We start from the raw sequence: 8,792 nt of genomic DNA, 5'->3' as shown, positions 1-8,792 counted from the left end.
CAAAACCACAGCAAATGCGCCCAGGCCAGCTCGAAGCATGCTACTCAGTAGGAGGTTGCGCTGTCCCGCAGCTGCTCGACTGCTTTGACTTATGACTTTAATTTCAATTTCAGACTGCATTGATATTTGCAGCTCTCATTCACGCTCCCATTCCCATTCCCATTCCCATTGCCACTCCCACTCCGACTCCCACTGCCATTATTTGGCTAACTGGGTGTAGATACCCGTATGCCAGATGACAGTTGGCATGACCCATTGGCCATAATTCTAAAGTCAGTGACGGATCATAAATTGGAAACTTGCTGCCACGCAAGCTGCAGCTGCAACAAGCCAGAGCTGATGCCATCAACTCAGCATAGAATGCTGAAAGCATCATATGCGAAAATCAACTAAATATGCATGATATACATATGTATGTATAAACTTGAATCCTTTCAAAGTAAGGAAAAGTGTAGTATAATATCTTACAAATTATTGATGCTTGGGAAAGTGAATATTCTGTCAGTTTATATGAAAAATATTAAAGAGAACTTGGCTAAAAGCTATTCAAATTTTCTTTAAAAATATATATATATATAATAATAATAATAATAATAATAATAATAATAATAAAATTATAATAATAATAATTATAATAATAATAATAATAATAATAATAATAATAATAATAATAATAATTTCAAAAAATACTATTTTTACGCTTATTTATTGAGTTTGATTATATAAACAAAAAATAAAAAATAAAAATTTAAAGTGAATAATTTTAGTCTTTTCTGAAGTTCAAATCAAAGCAGCCTAAATATAGATTTCTTCATTTATTTATTGAGCAAATTTATTTCTATCTTTTCATTGTTTTGATATAAATAAATTTTTATGATGTAAATAAAAATTTATTTAAAAAATCTGATATTTAAGAATAGCTTAGATTTTAATAGGAATTTAGCTATTGATTTATTTGTTTTTCTTTTCTTATTATTATTATTATTTATTTAATAAAAAAAAAAAAATAGTTCTGTAGGTTAATGAATCTTTAACTTTAAAAATTTTAAAAACAATTAATTTTTTAAATTTGATTTGCTTAATTCTTAATGTTTAAGATAAACAATTTAACAATATTTTTAAAAACATATATTTATTTTTATACCACATATATTATATCCTATATTATTTAGAAAGTAAGAAATGTGTGTGAAAAACACTTTTAAGCCCAAATAAAAACTTGAAAAATCTTTGACTCGTTTCCATTCCTATTACCAGTGCGCAAACGAATTGCAAGTGTGAGCATGCCCTGCTCGGCTTAGGGCGAATAGGTAAAAATCGTTTGTCAGCACAGCAATAACAACTACAAGGCATGGCAACTGCAAATTACACTTCAGTGGAACATACATAGCCAACACACAGGCAGCACAAGCAACAACAACAACAACAAGGGAAAGGCAAAGAGCAAAATGGTAAGAGGCAAAAGAATGCGATTGGAAAACGATTTTCATTTCTGCAGCTAATATAAGCGACAAATCCAAGTGAGGCTGGACAGAGGAGCTAAAGAGATGGGCGAGGAATCTCCATGGCACACACACACACGCATACACATGCAGACAATTTCGGAATCAATATTTATGACTACCTCAGCAGATTTATTGCAGTTTGCACACTCAAGAACACACAAGCCCATGGACGAAGGGGAAGAGCATTGAGCTAGATAAGCAGGATGTGTGGGGGGCTGGATCTGAATTTGGCTATGGCAAGCAGTTCGAGTTGCTGCTGCTGTTGCTGTAGATTTGCACGTCGCCTCTCTTCGGCATGTATCCTTTTTTTTTTCTCAGCTTCTGTATTCACAAAATAATAATATCCTTTCTTTGATGTCAACATATACATATGCAAACAGCTCCCCAGTAAAGCTGGCTTTGTAATTGTGCCTGACTGCACTTATGACACTGCAGCGTGCAATGATTTATGCATTTTAAGGAAAAATGTCTGCAAATGGATGACATCAATGACAGCACAAGGATGAATTTAGCTGAAAAACTTGTCTTTTTCCTTTTCATTTTTTTCTCATCTGAAATGATTTTTCCAATCTGCCTGGTCAAAGCATTGAAGCAAGCGGAATCGAAATTGATGCAGTTGCATTGCATTCAGCATTCGGGCAGCAAAAGTTGCATTCAATTAACACACACATATGGTTACGTACAGCCGCCAGCTGTATTTATCATTAGTCACACACAGAGACACACACACACACATACAGTTAGTCGCCTAAAATCCCTCTAAAACATTTCGTTTGTTGTTCGTTATTTGGTTTTGTGCAGCTAAGCACATCTCCAATTGAATTATGAATTTCAATTTTACTTCATAGCCACAGCAACGGCAACGGCAACGGCAGCAGCAACACCAACACCAATAACAACAACAACAAAAGCTGCATCCAATGCAATGCTAACAAATGCATAAACAAACAGTAATTGCTACCTAGCCGGTTGGTAATCTTCAAATGAGTGAAGCCTTCCACAACGTCCAGTTTGTTTTCGATGAGAATGGCAAGGATATAGACGCAGCTGCTGCTCGGCATCAAATACGATTTCAGCTATCAGCATGATGCTGATGATGACAATGATGATGATGATGAGACTGACGTTGACTCGGAGGCTGATGCTGATGCTGATGCTGATGCTGATACTGATGGCTGTTGCATGGATATCATATACATATTTATACAAACACAAATGCCTATGTGTATGTGTGTATGTGTGTGTGTAATGTTCATTAAGACTTTAAGCTGTTTGTCTGCCCAGAAAAACACACACATCCCCACACACTCACAAACACACACACATATTGCATATAGACTTGATATTTTATTGTTCTTGGCTTTACCAAAAAGGCCGATGCATTGCATTACATTTGCTTAGCTATAGCAGAAGGTAGGCATGTCTGCATGCATGTGTGTGCCATTATTTGATTGAGTTTTGTGCTGTTGCTTAAATTCAAACATAATATTTGATATGATTGCTACTTTCGGATTGTGATGGGGCCTGTTCAAACAAGCTGTCCATTTGCCTCTCATCCAGAACTTTGAGGAAATATTATCTAATTGAGGCAGCCGTTAAAAGCTTGTCAAGGCTTCCAGGCTTTCTGGGTTGCCCAAGTTTCGGGCTAATGAGCCGCATTTACTCGACTATAAACACGATATTCCAGAATTCAGACACCGCGGCAGCACGCCGTAATCTGATGTACGACACAATGTGTCCGGGTACCTGCGCAGCAGCCACGCCCACTCCTCGCAACAGCAGCACACATCATGTAGCTGTTGCTTGGCCTGCGGCAAGTTTTGCCAACTTCCGAGCATAACACATGCCTGAAATCCGCGGCTGGGGACTTGCTTATAATTCACTGCGGCTTATTTCATTAAATATGGCAGCAGAAGTAAGTAACATGGCCAAAGCGCCGCCAGCCAAGTTAGTAGTTGGCGTTAACAATGTGGCTTCCCAACCGCTGTTTGCCGACTTGAAACTGCGCGCAGCAGCAGCAGCTCACGCCAAACAAGAATCTACAGCTTATTTTCGCTGAAGATGAAGCGCTTAGCTTGAATCGATTAAGTAGCACGTTCAGTTAAGACGACTTTACGGCAATATTAGCACGGAATCAAGACAAAAATTCCACAAATTATTAATATGTAAAAATAATATTGAATAGGTTGTAATAGTGAATAGAATAGAAGGGATATCTTATTTAGAAGGACGTATTTTAACTTGATAAACTCTAATCCATATATTCAAAATATATACAACATGTAAAAAATTTATAACATAAACAACGCGAATACATTATCAAGCCGAGGGCCGCAATTGCCTGTGCTAAATTCCTTAGTTGGCTTTGATCTTAGACTAATTCTAAATTCTAATAAATAAATTTGCAATAATTTTTACCATGAAAATATATGCAACGAAGTTGATCGATGATGTGAATATGCTTTTAGATAATAATATTAATGATAATATATTATGAGAATATATTTTGAATAACGCTTCCCTACGTTTCCACAAGTTTACAAAAAATAAAATAAATAAAATAAAATAAAATAAAATAAAATAATAATAATAATTAAAATATTTTTAACAAAATTATAAAAAATAAATAAATAAATAAATAAAAAAAAAAAACAGAAAGTAGTTCAATAATTAATTTCGAATCATTTGATTTCAGGGTATCTTGTGGTCGGGCACTCCACACATGAAGCCGCTGCCTTCCTACATTATCTAACAGAATTATTGATTATTCCATATGCGTATATACAAGCTTTTAAGGTAACCCCACCGACCATACACAATAATTTAATTACAAACACTTTCATTAGCCATATAACATACATATGCCCACCCCCATTTGAAAGACACGAACAAAATGATAATTGCTATGTTAATTATTAATTATTCAGACGAATAAAAAGTGAATATTTTCATGTTGAAACACATTGCTAAGACAAGTACTTAATTAATATGCTCATAGCTTTCTAATGCAAGAGAGAGTTATGTCAAAAGAGCCAATTTACATGCACACACACACACATACATAGAGACGGCGATACATTAGTGAGCAAATTATGTGGTGTCATTTTAATTAAATTATGCAGATATTTTCAAAGAGTAAGCAAATCTCACCAGCTCAAACCTAAGCCCAGACCCAAACCCAAGCCCAGACTCTAACCTAAATCTAAGCCCAGCCCCTCCACTTGTCGTAAGTGTCGCCATCAAAGCAACACTTTTACTAATAAATAACACGAGCGTTGAATTACTTAAGAGCCGCCACGACATGAGCCCTTTTCATTTACACGTCGCTTAGAGACTTTAATTAAATTCAATTGCCGGGCAACAGGCGATTGACCAGTGCATGTTGGGTTAAGCGAGAGAAGCGGCGTAAGCAGCCATTGAACAAGATCTTATTCTATTTTTGGCTCGAACGGAAGCTGTTCTGGAATTAAATTGAAAGCCAATCGCTGGCTGGGTGTCGAATATGCGAATGTGCTCTCGATATGCAAATCGATTGACCCAAAGCCGAACGTAGGCGGAAATGGAAATTCAAAGCGGATGAGCAGCTGGCTAGTCGTGCAGAGATGCCTGGCACCTGCAACGGACTGTTATCCCGTGCAAGCCGCAAACAACAGCAACGCATTAGGCTTCAGAACAAAAACAAACGCAACAGCAGCAGCAGCAGCAGCAGAAGCATCTGTTTGACAAGACTCGAGAGCGACTTAGTGCAACAGCAACATGTTACAACAACAACAATAACAACAACAACATTATTCTGGCAACAACTTAAATCCCTGCACTGGCAAAAATCTCTTGCCTTTTGCTATGCAGCACTTAGGAGCCTCCTGACTGCTGCCTCCTGCCTCCTTCCTGTTGGCTGGTATTATTTAGTGCGTAGGCAGTGCAAGTGCTTAATTACTTACATGCCCATTGACCATGCCCACTTTTGGTAGGTGCGAGCCGCCTGCTACTTGGCCAAGATTAAAATGCCAGCTTAGTGTAGACTTTTGCATGTGAAATTAGAAGCTTAAACTGCTCTGCTGTGTGTGTGTGTGTGTGAGGGAGGGAGAGTTTGGGGCATTCAACGGGCTGGGGATCGTGGCAGTATATAGCTGCAACTTGTTTGTGGCATGCTCCAGCAACATGTATGTACAGCACACACACACACGCACAGCTGTAAATTTGTGTGTGCTTGTTGCTGCATGCGTATGATAAAATAATTCACTCGACTGCAACTCATAAATTCTCTAAGGTAGCGCATAAATTTTCGACAAATCTCGGCAAAATGCCGCAAAGCAGCCTCCAGCCTCAGAGGCGGCAGCACATGAGATGAGCCCCCAACAGCAGCAGCAGCAGCAGCAGCAGGAATGGGAGCAGGAGTAGGAGTACGAGCAGGAGCTGGAGTAGCTGCAGACAACACCGCAAGTTGGCCTCTTCAGCTAAGTCCACGACTCTTGCTGCTGCCCTTACTTAACTGTTACTGCAAGACAACACACACACACACACACAACATATTTATTTGTTTAAGTAAGTAAATGAGTAAACAACGCCAGCATGCAGCCAAAGAGATTGCTCAGAGCTGAGCCATAAATTGATTTCTTGATTGATTAATTGCTAAACAAAAGGCAAGATATTTCCAGTTAATAATATACAAATAAAGGAATTGAGAAGAGCCAGAAATCAAATTACAGCTATAACACACTAGAGGACGACTCCTGCTCGCTGTCTGTTGCTAACTTTTCGATTGCATATTTTGTTTACAAAAGCGGATCTGTCCGGGATTTTGATTTTTACACTTGTTAAAGTCAATGCATTTTTATGCGGACAAGGCCGACAGACAAAAACAATTGCGAAATAAGTGAAAACGAAACAGAGCAAGCGATGCCAAAGTGTTTACAATGTAATGTGTTGCCTGCAAAAAGAGCAGCAGCAACAACAACAACAGCAACAATATCTGCCAGGCAGCAGCACCAACAAAAATTGCCATTTAAAAAAATGCCAAAAATTTGTTGCCGTTGCATTTTGCACGCATCATTGGGGCTCAATGGAGTGTGCACACACTGATACAAAATGGCGGCAGGCCATGTGTATGCACGTAAGTGTGTGCGCGTGTGTTTGCTTGTGTGTGCGTGTGTGTGGAAAAAGTTTGCATGCACAGAGAGCGAGAACGCCTTGCTTCATTGGCTTGCGCCTGGGCACAGCCAGTAAGTAGTTTGTTTGGCAATTGTTTGCGGCCACTGGCAAAGTAAATCAAAAGGTTGCTCTAATAAACGGAAACGGAAATGCGCACATGCAACTTTTGTCAGCGCAAGCCATGAAAAATGCGCAGCAAAAGTTGCTGCTACTACGAAAAAAAAAAAAAAGAGAAACAAAGCAAATCTACAGAAAAACTATAGAGGAACGCAACAGAAACTAAAAGCGATACAAAATCAAAATAAAACTTGTTCTAGCGGAAGTTGACACACTTGGAAATACCCTGTAAGCATTATCACTTTCTTTTCTTAAGCTATACACATATATTTTTGGCAATTGGAACTACTTCGATGATCATACATATACCTCATCCCCCAACCCATACTGCTTAACAATTTTCTAGCTTATTAAATCTGTAGATAATGTAAAAGTTAAGCAAAATGTGTATTTTTTTTACAAGAGCTACTGCAACCAAGTTGATTAATTATAGTCTTCGAGATGACCGAAGTATACCTAAGTTTAATGACATTAATATCACATATTAAATGAAAGTAAATAAAAAAATATAAATTTCAAGTTCTAATAATAGCTAAAAAAAAAAAAAAAAACGCTCGCCTTCCTTTTAAAGACTGTGACAGAAAATCCAATAAATATAAAATCATATAGGCTTTTAGATATCCAAAGTATACCTAATTATTTATATATTTTAAATATTTTTAAAACACAATTCTCTAATTGAAGGAAAAAGTGAGACTAATTGAATTTAATAGATCAAATATAAAAAAAATATAACTCTCCTAATTAAGTAATTAATATTTCAAAGATTAAGTGCTATCTAACGCTAAAGGCAGATATGCTTAATTTATATATTTAAATATCCTACATATTTAATTGCACTAACTGAAATCGATAAGTTTCTTCTTAAATTTGAAATATTTTACAGATTAATCTCTATAGAATCCTTGGGCAGTATCTAAGCACACAGGTAAGCCAATGCAATATAGACGACTGATACACACGTGAACACAACCACCAAAATACCCATTGCTAAGTTCCCAGTGCCAGAGCTACAGGGTGCGGAACATACACATAAATTTCCGAGACCAAACGAAAGCCCCCTTTGAGCACTGAGCGGCTTGTTCGCAGTTATTGACTAACTCGACCTAAGATACCAGGAAAACCAAAAGCAGCCAACGCAGAGCGAAGCCCAGCATTGGCAATCCCTTAAGATTCTAATTTATATCAGTGGCAAACTTATTTCCTATTTCCGCGCTGGTGCTGCTCCTGCTGCTGCTGCTGCTCCTGCTGCTGCTGTGAAAATGTCGTACGTGATTCAATTATAAAATGCGGTCTCTCAAATCGTTGCAAAATTTATGTATTTCATTTTATTCGCAGCGTCTGCGTCTGCCACTGTCTTCGGGCGGGTGCCACATGTGGCCCAAGGGTGTCCGTGCCCCCATTTTAATGGACTGCCTCGTAAAATAGCACAAAAAATGTCACGAAATTTATGCGCACCATAAAGAGCGGGAATATCTTAAAAACAAAGCATGCCAAAAAGGACACCGAAATGGCTGACTTCAAGGATCGCCACTTGAGCTGCACTCTGGCCATTGCGCTTACTTAGGCGCATTTCAGGCGCAGCCCCCAACGTATTTCACGGATATCAAATTAATTATGCACTTACCGGACAGATGAGTGCCGTACTTTGGTTCGCTGCCCGATTCGGGCCGTGTCGAGCCGTGGCCCTTGATGCTGATTTCGTAATGAAAGCCTCTTGCGGTTGCCATTGTTAGACGGCGCACTGCACTTGCATTGCCGGCCAATTAAGATGGGTCCGGATGGGCTAGGGGCTGTGGTGGGGGAGGCGAAGGTTAAGCGCCACTAACTGCACTTTGTGCCAGCGACCGCGTTTGCGTCCATCAATTTGCACAGTTAATTGCTGATTGACCTCAGGAGTTGCTGCTAATGTTACCGATAATGTGTGCTTGCGGTTGGATCTCACGAATTCATGCAACAACATGCTGCTATGCAGTGCTGCTCGCTTTATGGATGCCATTAAAAATGAAAGGGCTAAAG

At 38.6% G+C, this 8,792-nt stretch overlaps 1 long non-coding RNA gene across 1 annotated transcript; it reads left to right on the top strand.

Moving 5' to 3' along the window:
- Positions 1–7,575: 7,575 nt before the first annotated feature.
- On the top strand, positions 7,576–8,565 carry LOC149270310 (uncharacterized). The gene is made up of 3 exons (XR_016270167.1): positions 7,576–7,701; positions 7,769–8,040; positions 8,112–8,565. It is a non-coding gene; the product is annotated as an uncharacterized LOC149270310 (long non-coding RNA).
- The last annotated feature ends 227 nt before the right edge of the window (positions 8,566–8,792 follow it).

This window comes from Drosophila arizonae, chromosome 2, assembly GCF_054131065.1.
Source record: "Drosophila arizonae isolate 15081-1271.41 chromosome 2, UAZ_ARI_1.0, whole genome shotgun sequence".
Taxonomy (NCBI): Eukaryota; Metazoa; Arthropoda; class Insecta; order Diptera; family Drosophilidae; genus Drosophila; species Drosophila arizonae.
This window is presented reverse-complemented; position numbering and strand designations above follow the sequence as displayed.